Raw genomic sequence first — 17,200 nt, 5'->3', positions numbered from 1 at the left:
CAAACTTGTGCAGAAAAAGTACTACAATCTGACTGCTATCCCACTAATACTATGTTTTTCTGTCTTTGGTTCCCAAAAGAAAACTAGTTCTAATCTAAGCAAATCTCTCTGTATCTATGAGACTTGATGGAAACTCAAAAGCATAAATGTTAGACTAGGGGCCAAATCTTTTACTCTTTCTATTTATAAACTTCGTCCCATCAAGGTAGTTACAAGAGACTGGGAAGCTATGGAATATCCATAATTAACCACCTCATCCACTTGGGTAGTTATGACTCAAACCAAATACCCCACTCACTTAATAATGGGACTATGTATATGAGAGACATAAGTGGCTAATTGACCTTCATGACAAAAAGCGTTTGAAACTTAACAAAATAAGGACACAAATCATCAGATTTTCTGCACTTATTCGTGACTTGTTTTGATTTGTGAAAGCATCATCACGGTTTTTTTCTTGGAAATCAATGGTGACAAAATGACAGTCTTTTCTTCTCAGCATGAAATTTCAGGTTAATTTTCCACTGGAGAAAGGAGGATTCATTACATTAGTTTATCCAACACTTGGTATAGTATGAAGTGCCATGTTTTGATTTGTTTTCAGTTGATAGAAAAGGTTCTAAACATAAAACTGAAGACTACATAGATCGGCCTATGTTTTATAGTTTCTGTTAAAAACAATTTTGGGTAATGAACTTTTATTTGAGCTTACTCACACTGTAATTTGCAAGAATGTTCATACCATAAGATTTTTATCGGCTCATGTCAATTTCTTGTGCTTTTTTTTTTTTTTTTCTTTCCTAAATGCGAAAGGCAAAGGCAAAACCAGCTTTCATTTTTGAAAGCATTGAGACTAGATTTATATGCTCTGATTAAGCTCTAAAAGACAGGCATGTTGACTAAAAGAGGGGAATGAAATGAAGTATCAAGAAAAGTTTGAGTTTTCATACTTGCAATAAAATGGATATGAATACAGAAAATAAATGAACTAGTATAATGATGATGATAGAGAACTAAATTAACAACTGTTAAAAGTAAAGTTTAGTGCAGATAAGTAATGAGGAAGAGCAATAATGTTGCTTCACCAAATTTTCTTGTCTTGTAGGTACAATATCGGATGCTTATAAAACCTGTAATGATAGGAAACATAAAAAGTAAACCAAGATATTTGGATCGAAGGGTACCCTTTGTAACTCAAAGTGGTTGTAATTTTTATTTATTTATATATAGGCCAATAGATTAGTCCATTTTTATCACTCCACCTGTTCAATCCAATCCTCTCGCTTTTTCAAACAACACATTAATTAGAATCAATTTGAATTTATGCGAATTGATGATGAATTGATAATTTGTTTTGCATACCATAACTAGACAATTAGTGGATAAATGAGCCTTTCACTACCTCTTATGAGTACATTTTAGTAACAATAACAAGACTTAACGGAAACAGAGCCAACCAATTTTTGGGGCCTTCTGGTTTGGCAATGAGAGAGAATGACTCATGGACAGGTTGGCCTAGCTCTACTTTGTCTCCTCCTCTTAATTACCAGTCATTGTTGTATAGTCACTGCCAAGCCTCTTGTGTTGGGAAGCTTTAAATACTTTGTACCAAAGAGTCAAAGACATTGGTATATGTCATTTTGATAAGGTCTTTGTTAAGTTAATGTGTTTTTATTATACATGCTAAGAAAGTTTTAAATTTTGTATATTATTTATTATATTCATTTTAGTATGGGATGTATAATTTAAAAAAAAAAAAAAATTAATATGTACTTAGATACAAGTTCACAAAACCCATTTTAAAAGTTCGACTTGAGAAACTTGAAACACTAGTTGGGTTCACCATGAGTCTCGTTTTGATAATTCAAACCATTCATCTTGCCGAACTCTTAGTGTACCTCATCCACGAAAAAAATTAGGTTGATCCGATAATTATGACATTTTTATTTTATCGTATTTGTCTCTAAAAAAATAAATGACAATTATATTTTTGAAACTAAATCATCCATTTTTTTGGAAACAGACATGATAAAATAAAAAGTTTACTATTATCGGATTGACTTAATTTTTGGTAAATGATATATACGGAAGACCCTACAAAATAAACAATTTGACTCGTTGAAACGAGACTCGTGATAGACCATGCGGGCTCATCAAGTTTTCTCAATTATTTATTTTGTAGGATCTTCCGTATATATTATTTATAAAAAAATAAAAAATAAAAAATATTAATCTAATCTAATAATAATTAATCTTATCATTTTATCATGTTTATCTTATAAATAAATAAATAAATAAATAAATAACAACAACAACAAATATGAATAACTTCATTAATTTGGGAGTAGTTTGAGATTATCTAAATAAGTGCATTTTTTGACTTTTTATGAAATATGGGTTGAGTATGGGTTAGATTTGAAGTAATGTGATAAAGAAGTAATGTGACTTAGGCCAAGTTTTGCAAGTTGAAAAAAAATTAAAAAGTCGAAAAGTTACTCAAAAAGTTAAAAAGTTATCACCATTCATCAAAAGTCAAAAATCACAGCTTCACAACTCGCATTCCTAATTTTCTCCTATACACTAATTTATACAATTTTTAATACACATTTTTCCATAAAAAGTCAAAAAGTTAACCCAAACAACCATATTTTTTTCCTCAACTTTTTAGTCCAAAAAGTTAATAAGTGCACTTATTTAGGATATCACAAACAACTCCTTAAATAAGATAGTGTCTTTTTAATTTTTTGACTTTTTTAAGTTATACCAAACAAAATATCCTCATTTGGCATCAAACCCCAACGGCAGGCTTAAGTTACCAGTAGAATCAATATGGGAGAATTACAAATCAACAGATTTTTAAAAATATATTTTCGATACATGAAAATTTTTAATTATTAATATTTATAAAATTTATTATTGATATGTAATTTTTTTTCCCGAAATTTATAGTGAACAATAATTTGCCCAATCAATATCAAACAAAGCTCAGGAGGCTCTATTTGTATCTCCAAAATTAGGCTGGGATGGGGTGGTTTGGGATATTCTAAATAAGTGTATTTTTTGACTTTTTATAAAAAGATATGTAAAAAAGTAGAGATGAGATATTGATTGATGTGACCTAAAAAAGATAAAAAGATGGACTAAAATAGGTTATGCCAAATGAAATTTTTTAATTATTATTATGTCTCCATTTAAAATGATAAAAAATACTTGATATTGGAAAAAGTACGAATCAAAGCATTTTGGACACTCCATTCATAATAAATCTTCCATTCTCTTTTCTATTATTACTCTCTTCACTTTATATTTTCATACTCAACTCTATTTTACTTGAATCCATTATTTTTGCATTCTATTTCATATTAAAATCAGTAATGGACAATGAAGAAAATGGTTCTAAGTCTTTTTTTTTTTTTTTTCAAGAGAAAATAAGTTTTCTATTCATATTTATTGTTTTTGACAATTGGGTTTACGAAGTTTGTTTGAAAATTTGGTACCGTTACATTTATCCCGAAACTTATTTTTAAACAAAATTCATACATTCGATAGTGTGTTTCCAAATTAATAGTCATTTTTCAATATTTAATATTCGAACAAATTGTTTATGTTCAGCTCTTTATTTTCAAACATTTAGGGTGTGTTAGGTTTGCTTTTAAGAGAGTGATTTAAAAATAAAATAAAAATTAGGGAGAGAGTTTAGAAATTTTTTTAATTTGTTTGGTTGTATATTTTGAAAGTAGTTTTGGAGTTTGGGAGTTTAGGATTATTTGATATTTTGTTGTAATTGAATAGATATGTGTGAGAGAAAAAGTGATTTTAGAAATTTTTTAAAAAAAATCACACACCAAACAAAATTTTGAAATTTTTTTTCAAAAATAACTCTCCCAAAATCAAACGAAACAAGTCCTTAATTTTCTCACCTTTTTAAAAAAAATCAAAACCAAAAAAGTCCCAAATTGATATAATGCCAAAATACACTAATGTTGTGTTTGGTTGGGGGATTTGGGAAGAGATTTGGAAAAGAAAAGGGAAAAAGTGTGTGAAACTATGTGAAATATAGGTATGATTTATTCACATTTCACCTACCTTTTTTATTTCTCTTTCTAAATTCTTCTCCAAATCCCCCAACCAAACACAGCATAAAACGATGAGGAGTTGGAAACAGTGGGGGTATTGCCAACGACAAGGGTTTGGCGATGAAGGGTTGGCTATGTCATGAAAGATGATTTGCACCTCTATTGTAACTATTAGACTAATGGGGTGTAGAAAGTAGGTTTCTAATATATTTCTAAGATTTTAAAAAATTTTAAGGATAAGGTATTATTTGAGTGTCTAAAAAAATAAATTGATTAATTAAATTTTAAATTTCGGTGTTCAAAGTAATGTGATACTGAGTTAATTTTTGAGGTGTCTTTAGAACCTCCCACCAAACTCAAATACATCATATACCAAAAGGATATAAAATGAATAGGAAAAATTATTAAGTGGTCCAAGAGAACTACTCACAATACGCTTCATCAATTACCAAATGCAATGTCATTTGTTGTTCTCCACGAGTCAACACAAAATGGTAAACTCTACCACCTCCACTAATCACATTACTCTTGAAACGCCATATTCTTATATCCTAAGAGCACCAAATTACTTCTCCAATGAACAGAGATACCAAAATTATTAAGTGTCCAAAAAAAAAGTCCACCAAAAGAGAGAGGGAGTTATGATTAACATAGCGAGGCACCTATTTTAAAGAATATGATGATACAATGTGTTCCAGATGGAACGGGTCAGATTGATCCACACTTCTTTAACCGGTGCCCGAGGCACCAAGCCCACCAAAAGACGTGCACAAGAGTTCAATGAGGAACGGGGAGTCCCCCAGCGAACCCTCCGATGAGCAAGTTAGAAAAAGAGATGGAATGTAGAGATAGATTAGAGATAGAAAGCTTAACCTTCTTCTTATCTTTGACGTCTGCTTATATCCTCTGATAATCATTTCGTTGTCCCTTCTGACCTGTCGCCATGGCCGAAAGTCTATGCTCTAACTTACATTGTTCATGGTGAGGTCGTTCTGTCTCGACGGGGAGGGGTTATCGTAATAAATGCTGTAACGGACCTCATTAATGGCTAATGTGCAATGCAATAACTTTGTAGGATCTTTGTCTACTTATGTGGCTTGTCCTTCTCTTGCCACGTGTTCAGATGTCATTGGTTGTTAATGCCATGTTGAATTCCAGCAACGCTGGTCCTTAGTATTTGAATTATGTATTGGGCCCTAAGTGGTGGGCTATAACCTTTATGGGCTTACCCATGTCAGTAGTCCCCCATTCCTAAGTACAGCTTTAGTCCAACGAAGGGAATAATGAAGAAGACGATGGTGGTGAAAGACCGACGGTGATGAGTGGCCGAACGGAGGGGCCGAGTCTTAGGAGGGGCGACCACGAAAGGTGGCCGAGTGGAGGGACCGACCATGAAGATGGCCGACCGCGAAGGGTGACTGGGTAGGGGGACCGACTATGAGGAGGGCGAACCACGAAGGGTGACCGAGTGGCGGGACCGACCATGAGGAGGGCCGACCGCGAAGGGTGGCCAAGTGGAGGGACCGACCATGAGGAGGGCCGACCGCGAAGGGTGGCCGAGTGGAGGGACAGACCATGAGGAGGGCCTACCGCAAAGGGTGACCAGGTGGGGGGACTGACCATGAGGAGGGCCAACCGCGAAGGGTGGCCGAGTAAAGGGACTGACCATGAAGAGGGCCAACCGTGAAGGGTGACCAGGTGGGGGGACCGACCATGAGGAGGGCCGATCGCGAAGGGTGGCCGAGTGGAGGGACCGACCATGAGGAGGGCCGACCGCGAAGGGTGGCCGAGTGGAGGGGACCGACCATGAGAAGGGCCGACCGTAATGGATGACCGAGTGGAGAGAGAAATGGCAGTGCGCGAGGCTCGAGGAGTGGCAGGGCTCGTGGTGATTTGAAGTGGAAAAGGCAGGGTAGGGGAATGGGGCAATGGATCGTGGTCGTACACATGACGGAATCCCGTAATGGGAAAGGTTAGGCATTGAGCAAAAAATGAAGCGATAGGTCAATATAGGGTGTTGAAAAGACAGTTTTGGCGAATTTTTGAAAATTTTCAAACTGGCGAAATTTAATTGTGACTCTTGGAATATAGGCAAACCTTGGGCTTTTGGTATTATCCGCTTTACCTATAGAGAGACAGAGAGCGACCTAGAGACAGAGAGGAGAGACGGGCATTTTTTTAATTTTTTTTCTGTTTTCCTGGTACAAAACGATGTCGTTCTATAAATGGCGACCAAATTTTTTTTTGTTGCAAAAAATTTCCATTCCCCCCTCCATGTTTCAAATTTCCCTCTCAAACTTTTGGCGACCAAAAGACAATATTACTTGCAGAAAAGGTACCTTCGCCGACAAATTTTTTTAGTCGCCAAATCTCAATCAACGGCGACTAAAATATTAGTTGCTAAAAATATTATTTGGCGACTAATTTTTTTTGGTTGCTGAAAATAAGTTTTTGGCGATCAAATTTTTGGTCGCCAAAAAATATGTGACCTTCCGCGACCAAATTTGTAGTTGGTCGGCAAAAGCATACCACTTTCTACGACCAACTCATTTTTTGGTCACCAAAATATAACCTTCTGCGACCAATAATATTTGGTCGCCAAAATTAATGATCATTCGCGACCAATTAATATTTGGTCGCCAAATGTCATTTTTTTGCGACCAAAATTTTTTTGGTCAGCAAAAGTGGTCGCAAAATGTGTAAATTCTTGTAGTGACACAAGAGAAATTGCCCAAGGGGAAGTAGCGACCGCAAGGGTTGATCCGTTAGGCAACGACGATGCGGTGGATTTGGCAGAACAATATCGTACGGAGCGAATGGAGGGGGAGGTAGCGAGTCGGGCGGTGCGAACTCGCCCCAGGACAATGATTGCAGCCGTGAGGCCTATTAGTCAAGTGGAGCCGGACCACTGGCACACCAAACCGGACAGATCCATACTTACAACAGAGGAGTTGGAGAGAATAAAGAGGAAGTACCAAATTCCCTCAGAAATAGGGCTGAGGCTGCCCACATCCAGGGAGAGAGCGTCGGATGTGCGGTCGGACGAGTTCAGCCTTTACAAGGAAGCGTTGCGAGGAGGTTTGAGGCTACCTCTCCCTCAAGTTGTGGTGGACGTACTGAATAAGCTAGAAATGGCGCCAGGGCAGTTGATGCCGAACACCTGGAAAATACTGATGACGTGTGCGAGTTCCTGGCAGCAAGCAACCGAAGGAGTGGCCATGACTGTGAAGGAATTTTTCTCCTACTACAAGACCTCTAGTCAGCAAGAGACGTGGGTCACGTTGCAAGCAGTAGCAGGGCGATGTGTAGTGGCGGGGTTGCCGTCTTCGGTGAAGGGATGGAGACCGAGATGGTTTTTTGTGTTGGCGAACGGTGGAAGGGGAGTTCGGACAACGTGGAAGGTCCCTACCAAGTCAGTCGAGCCTAAGTTGGGCGGGGCGGCCGAAGACCGAGTGAAGAAGGTGAGGGAATGGAAGGAGGAGAAGGGAGTGAGGTAGGACGAGCTGGTCCTTCCTTCAACGTTGTTTGCCCTGAACTTGGGGCCGCAACCGTTGGGGAGGATCCGGCAAGGGAGGAGTTAGAGGTGACGGAAGAGGAGGAGGAGAGGAGATTGTTCACCAGAGTGGACAAATATAAAGATGCAAAGTTGGGGCCTACTCCGAAACCGACCGCAAGGGAGCGAGTCCGACTGCGTCCCAAGCCGCTGGGGGAGAAAGATCTGAGTGGTTTTGAGCCACAACCACCTCCAGTCGATCCTCTGAAGGAGAAGAACAAAAAGGAGGTGGAGGCTTTGTTGAAGAAGAAGAAAAGAGTAAGGGAGAGGGAAGAGGGGCCAGCGTTGAAGAGAATGAAGGAGGTGATGGCAGAGGAGACCCCCGAAGTGGGAGTGGAAGAGGCGGCGAAGGAGATGGAGAGTGGGGCGACTGTCCCTGAGGAGGGGACAGAGCAGCAGCCTAAGGGGGGTCTTGCGCCCCAAGGAGAAGGGGAGAGGGCGAGGTTGAAAACTGCCATTTACCATGCCCCAGCAGTGTCTGGGCGACTGGAAGGAGAAGGAGATGAGGCTAAGACTGCTGCAGATCGCCTCTTGGAAGTGGTAGAGGACGCAGTCGTGCGTTCGATGGCTAGTTTTACAGAGGCTAAACTGCTAAGAGGGTTGTGCTCTGCCTAGATGGAGGCGACTACCTTAGCAGGGGCCCTACTGAACAAGGCAACGGCTGCAAAAGGCGAAGTGAGGCCGTTGAAGGCAAAGCTGGAGGAGGTGGAGGCCCAACTTGAAAGCTTGAGGAAGGAAACCGCAGGTTGGAGGAAGACCGCATGGAGTGCGTGTGTCAGGAGGCTATAAGAGACCTAGAAGGCCAAGAAGATGGAGGTGTTGGCAATGGTGTAGAGCTATTCCGCCGACCGTGCCAGTGCTGAGCTGCTCGCAACCAAGTTAGAGCTAGAGACGGCGCGCCGCAAGGTGGTGTCATTCGAGTTCCAGCTGGCGGGCGAGCAGAAGAAACTGGAAGAGGCCCAGAAAGCCTGCACCGTCGCCAACGAACGGTGGAATAAGGCCATGACCTGCAACGAAGATCTACGTGTTCAGTCGATCAAAGAAAAAGAAGAAGCAGATCTGAAGATCGTTGAGCTGGAGAGGGTGCTGGCAGATGAGCGGGCCAAGTCAGTGGCGAAGAAGGCGAGGCTGGAGAAGGCCTTGGAGGAAGAAAAGGCCAAGTTGGCATCTGAAAGGGCGGCGTACCCCGACCTATGTGCTACAGCAGTAGAGCAGTTCAAGTGGTCCGCCGACTTTCAGATGGCCATTGATGTCGCGATTGCCAGTAGCTTGGCGAGAGAAGGGGATAGGGGGGTTGGCCCGTCGGAAGCGACCGCTGGGAGCCGGAGCGAAGAGAAAGTGATCTAGAGCTTTCAGCGGTCGGACTTCTACAAGCATGAGATGGCTGAGTTTTGGGATAGCGGCTGGAAAACTGTAACAACCCTGATCCGTAATCAACCACTAATCAGTAATTAAGGATGCTAATTAAGTGAATAAGACAAATTATGGGTATATTATGTGATTTGCATGATCTTTGGCTTCCTATCTGTTACTGGTGGAAATATCTGTCTAGAAATCTGCTTTAATATAAAGATTGAAAGCCTTATCGGCATCTGACATCGGAATTAGTTGCATTAGTGTGTTATTTGGAATTTTAGAACACCATAGCAAATTTTATTAAAAATTAATAAATATATCGCATGTGATTATGTCAAGCCTTGATGGGAATCATTTTGGATTAATTGAATTTCGTGTTAATTTAAATAAATTAAGGTTACTTATGTTTGATTTAAATAATGCATGATTGGTACCTAATCTAATCTTATTAATGATCCAAGATGTGATTGAGTGTATAATGTGTTGAGGCTTCTTGTGGTGTTGAGTGTAGGGGATTAAAACCCTTGTGTGCGTATGTGTTGGAAGTTTGCATGTGTGTGCACGTGTAATGTGCTCAAAGTGAGGTGTGTGTTGTGTATATTCAACTGAGTGAGGGAGTGTAGTAGTTTGCTCATTTGGTCCCTTGTGTTAGAGAGTTTAGCTAGAGGGTGTGAGAGTGAGCTCAAGAGTTTGAAGCAGAAGAAAAAGAAAACTTGGGAGATTCATCTCATGTTTCTGAAATCAAAGCTTTGGGTAAGGATTCTATGTCTGAATTCTGTAGCTATTCCTCTATGCATCATGATTTCAACTCATCTTGGAACCAATTTCATGAATTTAGCAAGAAAAGTGGGTCTTTGGGCATGTAAATGATTTGCATATGTATTCATGGTAGAACACCTCTGATTTTACTATCTTAAGTTTGGTTTTTGAAGTCCTTGTATGCATGTAAGTTTTGGGCATGTTCATAGTTTCAAAATTCATGAGGTTGTTGATCATCATTTGCATGTTTTGAGAAAATCAAGAACATAGTTTGAAAATCTTCCATGCAAGAGTTTTTGAGTTCAAATTGGTAAATTCATGAGCTTTGAGCAAAGGAATTTGTAAACAACCAAGTGTTCATGTTTTAGAAAGGTTTTCGAGCATTAAAAACAAGCCATGCATGAGTATAGCCATGGAAATCACATTTTTAAGCTCAAGCCCTGTTTTGAAAAACCCAGAATTTCACAGTCCGCTCGAGCGAGGAAACCTGCGCTCGAGCGGAGAATGCGAGCTCTCAGTATTTTTCTTTCAGACATGAGCTCTCCGCTCGAGCGACCACTTGGACGCTCGAGCGAACCCTTTGCATGTTGTCAATCCGCTCGAGCGTGGGAGTTGTAGCTCGAGCGTGGATTACAACCAACCAGTACTTTTTCCAAGTTTGCAGGTCGCTCGAGTGAAGGAAGTCACGCTCAAGCGACCCTTCCCATTTTGCATGCTCACTCAAGCGAAGAAAGCTACGCTCGAGCGAGGACCTCATTTTCAGAAATTTTGCCTAAGTGTCCCAATGCTTGTTTTGGCATCCTTATTGCATCTTAGGCATTCCTAAGCCTTACTTAAGCCATCGTAATGAGGATTAAGGGTTAGAAACACACTGTAGACGTCCCCGAACGCCCCGGGAGGAACGGGCTCCCGTTCTGTTCATTTGGGGTCACTACAGCTCAGGACTCTCAATTTGTCACGGTTCTAAGTCTGAACCAAAGAGTCCAAATCCGGCAAATCGTTTTGAGAAAACAGATTTTTTTTGGAAAGAAGTGCCAAACATGGACTGCTTTGCCAGATACAGAGTCGCCACCTAAATATTTTATAATGGGAAATTTAGGAAACCCTGACTTGGTGCCAAAGGCCACGTGTCCATCATCACCAAAGTTGCCTCGGCTCGGGAACTTGGGTACGATTGGGGAAGGTCACTTCGTGAGCACCCCCGCTCGCCCGATCAAAGATCGGCCTCTACTAACCATGATATCTATTTTTGAAAACATTGTGCGTTCTTATTCCGGTTATTAGCCTAGGTTACTATGTGATGCGCACAGCATACAAGTATAGACTGGGTCGCCTGAATTGGAACAAAACATTTCATGTTTGTTTTTGAAAGATGATTTGCTACTCGCAAGTAGGCTTAGACGTGGATTTGCCACCCTCAGGTGGGCTTAGAAAACATGATTTTGCCACTATCTAGTGGGCTTAAAATAAACAGTTGATGATTTATTCCAATCCAAGTAACCCAACCTTCACCCACAGGCGTTCAGGCAGTTATATCACATAAGCATATAGCCTCATGGTAAGCATGCTATTCATGGCAGTCACTCACACGCATGCAAGGATGCTAAAGCATAAAACTCACCGAGTACTCCAAGCCAAAACAGAAACTACATTAGAAGTCATGCATGATCCTAAGTATACAGAAATGCCTAATGCAACACATGCAAAAATGCAAACTATAGCAGGCTCGGCTATTTTAAACATGGCATATGAAATGCTACAGCTAACATGTATTCAATTTGGAATTGAAATACAAATGCAGTTAGTATGATACGCCGAGCCCGGTGCATGCAAAACAGATGAATGATGCAAACATGTTGTCATACTGTATGCTAATTGAAATATGCCCTAATCTAACCATCATAAGCAGGTAAATAAAAGGGAGAAAGACGTGGGGTTGGAAGACATACAACACACACACGCACACTTATTACAATTATGCCCTCGCACAGAGGGTCCAAATAAATAATACAGTCCCAAATAAAAGAATATTACAGTCCAAATAATACAGTCCAAATAATATACAAATTCCTAATTAATTAACAAATTAACTAAGAAAACAAATAAACTGGCATGCAAGCCAGGGACTGCGTTGATTCCATTCCGGATGATGAATGATGTATATTTGGGCTGCCTTGCGCGGAAATCCACTGGGATGCCCCAATTAGCCTCTGTTTACACCTTTTCTTGAAATGCGTGCCGAACTCCAAAAAGTTGCTGATTCTTTATTTTGCTGCAACAGAGAGCAGGAAAGGGGCATGGCAATGTATTTTCACAGATATATGCATGCCTCGATCCTCGTGCCACCAATCACGCATATCTATGCATGATGGCAGAGGGGTCGAAATGTGCAACTCAATATAGAATGAATGCACGTGTAAACACAACAAGAACCTAACTCCATCATGGGTAATCCGGAGTGTCGGTGACGGGGAATTGAGACACGTTCCGTCACTCGGAGTATGAAACGCACCTCGTTTCCCGTGCCCGGGCTAACTTCTATCCCGAACACGATGCAATATGCATGATATGCATGAATGCAACTAAGATACAGCCTAGTATGCACAATGCTATGAAAATGAGATGTCTCGAAATGCGTGCACACAGACACGTAAGCCGAGAAAATGACAGAATGCGATCTAAGATACAACCTAGTATGCACTATGCTGTAAAAAAGAGATGCCTCGAAATGCATGCACTAGGGCACGCAAACCGAGAAAATGACATACGCAATGCAAATGACATGAAAATATGATATGGGCTTACACTAACATGAGAGAGCCTCAGCCACGCTCATATAAGAGGCCGATGGATGAAAATGAAGTGCCTCGAAACGCGTGCACACGGGCACACAAATCGAGGCAATGGCATATGCAATGCAATATGGCTAAAATGGCATATAGAATGCAACATGGGCTTATCCTAACATGAGAGAGCCTCAGCCATACTCACATAAGAGGCCGATGGATGAAAATGAAGTGCCTCGAAATGCGTGCATACGGGCACGCAAATCAAGGCAATGGCATATGCAATGCAATAATGGCTAAAATGGCATATAGAATGCAACATGGACTTATCCTAACATGAGAGAGCCTCAGCCGCACTCACAGAAGAGGCCGATGGATGAAAATGAAGTGCCTCGAAACGCGTGCACACGGGCACGCAAATCGAGGTAATGGCATATGCAATGCAATAATGGGCTTACACCAACATGAGAGAGCCTCAGCCACACTCACATAGGAGGCCATCGGATGAAAACAAGACAACTCGAAATGCGTGCACGCGTGCACGCAAACCGAGGACCGACCCTCAGGCACCGAAATGCCACTCTAATGAGACATGGCAAAGACATGGAAAATGATATGCAAACATGCAATTTTCAGTAGCAAAATGAAGGGTAAAACAGCCCTGAAACCAGGCGAAATGACACCCGATGCATTGATTCTCTCCCGAAACATAAATTTTAGCGCATGAAATGGCCTATAGCTATGCAATGCATGCATAATTGATACATGGAATGAAAAGACAGAAGAAAGGCAGCCTCAAAATAAGCATTTTTACAGTTCAAAGCATGGCCAAACAGAAAACACAAATAGGGCAAAAATAGCATGCAAAAATGGCCCTAAATATGAGATAATGAAGCATCTCACAGCTGCTGACCCCAAACAGGTTAGGGCCCTTAATTAAACATGAATAATGGGCCAAAATAAGACTATTTTCAGTACTATAAAAAGGCCAAAAACAGAAGCACAATGGGCTGCCAAAGCATGCAAAAATGGGGACCAAAAGAGAGGTATAATGACAAGTGGCACATGGAGGTCCCAAACAATGATGAGCCCTTCTTAAATGTTTAAGAGGGGCTTGAAATAAGCCTATTTACAGTTTACATCATGCTCCAAAACAGATCACATATAGGCTAAAAATATCACGCAAGAAAATGGCATTCAAGGAGGATATTGAAGCAAGTGCAATATGGGGGCCTCAAACAGTGTTGAGCCCTTAAGAAAAAGTGAAAAAGAGCTCAAAATAAGGCCACTTTCAGTTAGGGCCGGAGCTCAAAACAGTAGGCATATATGGCTAAGAAATGTTGCAAAAATAAGCTCAAAAAGAGGAGATTGATACTCACCCTTGAAGACCAATGCTTTTGTTGCTTCTTGGACCAACTTTGATGACTCTAAGCTGCTGGAATCCCTTCCTTTGCTGCTGGAATGGAGTGGTGATGGTAGAGCTTGAAGATGATGAAGAAATGGAGCCAAAACTTAGGAGTTTTCAAGGAAAATGAGAGAGATGGATGGAGATATGTGTGTATATGCTTGAAGCAATTTTTCTAACCCCTAATACAGGAGATGGCAGCTGGTTATATGGACCAAGGAGAGAGGGAGTATGGAGGGAAAGGGTGGGGGAAAAAGACCAAGTCCTTTCCCCAAAAGGTGTCCCCCGGATGAAGATATTTTCTGGGGGAAACAACTATACAGCTGTAAAGTGCATATTGTGAGGATTAAGGCCTGCCAACTTTCAAAGCTGCAGGTGGCCGGCCGGCCACCCCCCCTAGCCGGTCGGCTAGGGGTCAAAAAGGTCAAGTTGATTTTCTGGCCGGCCACCACAAAAAGGTGTCCTCACAGGTCCCCTCATCACAACCCTGTGGTTCAAAATTGGAAACTGCAAAACAGGTGAGAGAATAGGCCATTTTTAAGAGGGATTCAAAAGGGTCAAGCAACATTAGTGGCCGGCCACCAACTTTTAGGGTCCTCCCATGTGTTTACATCACAAATATGTGGTTTGGGGTTGAAGAAAGTGGCCCCAAGGTGTTCAACATTAGCTCGGAAGTGAGAAAAACGGGCGCCGGAGGATATATAACTGGTTGCTGAAACAATTGCTAGCCTCCCACCCTTCTACGGCCTTCCTAGTGATGAAACAGAGGTACCTGCCAAAAATGAACGAAAACTGATGCAAAACGAATGTTCGAGGGCCAAAACACGCAGTTCGGGGCCCTAGAAACTGCCTGTTAAGCATCGAAAGTGGTATTCGACCACGAAGTGGGTCTCTCAGACCTCAGTGTCCCTCAAAAGGGATAAAATAAGATGCATGCCAAAATTTAGAGCAAACGGAGATGGTTAAGCGGTCCCGAACTGAGGCACACGGCCAACGGTCCCGAAAAACCGGAAACCGGGCTCCGAAATGGGCAAAATGGCCTACGGCCACCAAATGTAGCCCACGGCCACTGAGAGATGGTCTACGGGACCTCTCCCTCCCCTCAGGAAAAGAAACAGAGAAAACCGAGTCTTGTTCGCAAACCGAGGCAAGGCACAGAAGAGGGTTCGGAAATCCGGAAGCAGGGCTCACGGCCAAGACTCTGAAACTTCTGAATGAGCACATTATGCAATATCACCAAGCGCTCAACTGGTGACGCCTGAGTCTTAAGGTCGGTCAAAAATAGGGTGTCTACACACACCAAGAGCAACGACATAAATTATGTACAATTCGAACGTGTGTTTCAAGTGTGTGTTCGTATGTGTGTTCATGTAGGTCACGCGCCTCAGAATAAGTGAAGAGCCGCCTTACCATCTAATTAGGGCTACCAATCATCTGTGAGTAATAACTTTGTAAAGTTATGGTTAATGTTAAGTATTTTCTGAATATTATGATACGAAGTAATTAGTTCTCTGAAATGCCATGCTATGTTTGAAATGAATGAATGGTTGTCCAAGATTCTGAAAGTTATTCGTGGCATCCTTAGCATCATATGATATGCGTCCCTTTTATGGGTCATCAGGTCCCTTTATGGGTCATCAGAAACGTCTCTGTGCACATGAGTCATCAGAATGCCTTCAAGGCCGTCCCTTTATGGGCCATCGGATTTGTTAACACTAAGGGATGTACCACGTATGATTATATGCAAAATCTGAATATGGAAATGATTACAAATGTGTATATAAATCTATTTCTGATAAGAATTTGATTTCTAACTCTGTGATGGACATCATTCATTAAATCCTTTACTTTGTTATTATTCACTGGGCTTTAGCTCACTGTTTGTATATATATATATATATATATATATGTATATATATAGGTGGGCATTCTGGAGATCAAGCCCGAAGGCTTTTGTCTGGAACTGTGTTTCTATTGTCAACCAATCATTACGCCTCACGTGGAGGTTCCTGAAGTGTCCTGTGTTCGGTCCTGTTGATTCTGTATATGTATGAGACTGGATTTGATTATGTTGGTTGTACTTAAGATACTATAATGTGTGTGGATATAATGTGTGGTTGACTATCGGTTATGTATATAAAGTTCTAAATATTCTGTTTCATGTAAGTCAGCACAGCTCATTGGACAACTATATTTATGTATTTGCTTCCGCTAGCCCCTTAATCTTGTTATTCTGTTCAGAGGCCTTTGGTAATCCAAGGATTACTGGCCGGTTACGGTGCTAAACCTATAGGGGCGGGTTTGGGTCGTGACAAAAACTTTTAAGCGTAAAGTAGAAGAGCTGTTCCCAGACTTGGACTTCAGCAATGTAAGGATATACGAAGACGACGTGGCCCAGACCCCCCTAGACAAGGGTGTTAAAGAAGAAGATCTTGCTTCAAGCGAGGATGAATGATTGGTTTGAATAAAATTTGTAAAGAAAATTTTGGTTGTTGCTGTTTTGTTTTGTTGTTGTTGTTTTTTGTTTGTAATTTTTGTAGTGAACTTATGTGTAAGTTTGTGAATAAATAAAATTATGAGTTATGTTTTTCATACTGTTGTCTTTATCCCTTATAGATCTGAAAAGAATGAGAATGGTCATTCAAATAAGGCTTGTGTATAAATACTAGTGAAAGTTGAGAAGTAGGGAGCCAATCTAGCTTGTGAGAAAATTATGACGCAAAGAATGTTAACAATAAAAACATTGAAATGTAAAGGTCTTAAAATGTGAGAGTCTTGAAATGTTAAATCAAGTGGTCAGAGGGTTGAGAAATGGAGGATTGGGTTGGGAGATGAAAGTTAAAAAATGTAAAGAATGTTAAGAGGCGTAAAAGCATGGACCTGGAATTTGACTAAGTATGGCAACAATGCTACAAACATGAAGTTACAAGAATGCTTGAGCCATAATTAACTCAGTCTGGCTGAGCCCTTTGTGTTCAGTCTGGTTGAGGCTTTAAGTAACCCAGTCTGGCTGAGTCCCTCGTGCTCAATTTGGCTGAGGCTTTAAGTAACTCAGCCTGGCTAAGCCCCTCATGCTCAGTCTGGTTGAGGCTTTAAATAACTCAGTCTCGCTGAGTCCTTCGTGCTCAGTCTGGCTGAGGCTTTAAGTAACTCAGTCTGGCTGAGCCCTTCGTGCTCAGTCTGGTTGAGGCTTTGAGTAACTTAGTCTGGCTGAGCCTGCAAACAGGGTGTTATTGAAATACCATGCACAATAATTGAGATATAA

The sequence above is a fragment of the Camellia sinensis genome, chromosome 9, assembly GCF_055761805.1.
Source record: "Camellia sinensis isolate YWXY chromosome 9, ASM5576180v1, whole genome shotgun sequence".
Taxonomy (NCBI): Eukaryota; Viridiplantae; Streptophyta; class Magnoliopsida; order Ericales; family Theaceae; genus Camellia; species Camellia sinensis.
The sequence above is the reverse complement of the archived record's forward strand: the minus strand, read 5'-3'. Positions refer to the sequence as shown.